The following is a 2,053-nucleotide window of genomic DNA, read 5'->3' as shown; positions in this document are numbered from 1 at the left end:
TTGTCGAGCCTAAGTCGGTTCCTGTCGCGCAGCCGTCTCTCTCTCGCACGTCAGCGCGCCTTCGGTTTGGATCTGCACGAGCTTATCCTTCCTCTCGCTAGTTCGCGTTACAAATTAAGTATTCTCTCTCTCTCTTACCTCGTACTCTATTGTCTGCTGCGGCAGCCACTTCTAGGCTTTGTACATAAAATTACATAAATTAATATAAATATAAGTATATATATATATATATAAAAGTGGTTGTTTGAGAGAGAGAGAGAGACATAACGAGTGGTTTATCACACGTTATATTCCCCTCCCCCAGACGTTGGTAACGCCGGCGGTACCCACTCGATACCTTGAGCTCTCTCGTTCTGGGAAGAAAACTACCAGGAGTATAGGAAAGACAAAGGCCACTATTCATCGGGCAGGTCGTTGAGTGTAATGGTTTCGGGCAAAATGAATATAATAACCAGACTTGATAAGAACCATAATGTTTTATTACAAGTAGCCCCCTTACTCTCCCTCGCTTTATTTACAAGACTTAAGTGTAAGGATTAAGGCAATGCCGTGAAAAAAAATAAAGAAAGCAGCTGATTCACGCGGATTACAATATATTGTTAGTTTGACGCGATAAATGAAACGCGTAATAGGAGGCAATGGCCAAAAAAAATGTGATCTCTCGATGAGGGGTCGTCCTCTTTAGTCTTCGGCGTAGCCAAAGAGGCGCAGGGGCGGCTACTGGACGGTCCTCTAATGGAAGGCTCTGGGGCCGTAATCCTCGAGGTAGTTATATAGTCTGCCAGTCCTAGCTTGAATTTCCAGTGCTGGAAAAAGTTCGGGCAGTTTTCTGTCCTGCTTACGCCGGTGAGGTTGCATACAGAGCAGTATCGGACACCCCTCTTTGGCACATTAGGCCCATCCCACTTGCCGCAGGGCGTGGTAGCACACATGTGCTTCAGTGCGTGGTGCTGAGGAACCAGGTTCTGGTTGCCTTCGCAATAGTGAGCGGCTTGAGCCCTATGAGCCAGCTCCCGGCGCTGATCGAGAGAGAATTGGACCTCTCTCGACGCTAAATCTTCGGCTTCGGCGGCGGGATACGATGGGGCCTGTGGCACCCCAGAAGGCACGGAAAGCGGTTGGACTTCCGCTTCCAGCAGGTTTAGCTGGGCTAATTGGCGCTGGATCTCTTCCCCCTCCCGGCGCTTTTGTTCCTGGAGTCCTAACAGGCGAGCTCGCTCCTTTTGAATACTCTTCGCCGTATCCCAGCGAGCTGCTGCATCGGCTAGGAAGGCGCGGCGCTCCACTTCATCTTTGATCTTGGAGATCAGATCTTCGGGGGCGAGGGCCCGGATCCGTTGGTCAGGATGGTTAGCCAGGGCTAGGGCCTCGGAGTAGGCCTGGCCTTCGGCTTGATCAGCCTTACGGCGAGCCACTCGAAGGTCTTTTATACTCTGCCTAATGGCTGACCATTGTTCCTGGGGGGAGACGGCATTGACCATATCTCCTCCTTGACGGGTCGAGGCAGTAGGAGCTGGAAGAGCCGGTACCCAAGGCTGGGCTAGGGCCTCACGAATGGGTTGACGACCGCCTGCCGTATCGGCCCAGGTTAGGAGCAGCTCTTCGATCGAGGGGAGCTGAGGAATTAGCTCGGAAGGGAGGGTTGCTGTTTTCGCATGGCCATTTCGTTGGCCAGTTCCAAGAGCCGGGTGGCAACGAAGCGCGGAACCACTACCTTAACGGTCTCTTGTTTACCGGATATTTGCTGTGCAGGTAACATGATCTGTAAGGAAGACCGTCGTTTATTGTACATGTATGAGTAATAACATAATGTGTTCAAGAAAAAGCAAAAGTATGGCTTATTATATAGTGAGCGTTAGAGCGGTAAGAAAGGTTAGTGACAAGATAGCGTGTATTCAAACAAAAAATTTTTTATATCCAATTTTAGAGCCAACCCGTTGTGAAAACAATAATAATCAAACAATCATCTCAGGTTACACACATGTGTTTCGTTGGTGAATATCCAACCTCATCAGATCTTTATTAAAAAACAAAACGAGAAAATAGTTACAAT

The sequence above is a fragment of the Phymastichus coffea genome, unplaced genomic scaffold (assembly GCF_024137745.1).
Source record: "Phymastichus coffea isolate CEN01 unplaced genomic scaffold, Cenicafe_Pcof_1.1 PCOF00029, whole genome shotgun sequence".
NCBI classification, from domain to species: Eukaryota; Metazoa; Arthropoda; class Insecta; order Hymenoptera; family Eulophidae; genus Phymastichus; species Phymastichus coffea.
Note: the sequence above shows the minus strand (reverse complement) of the source record.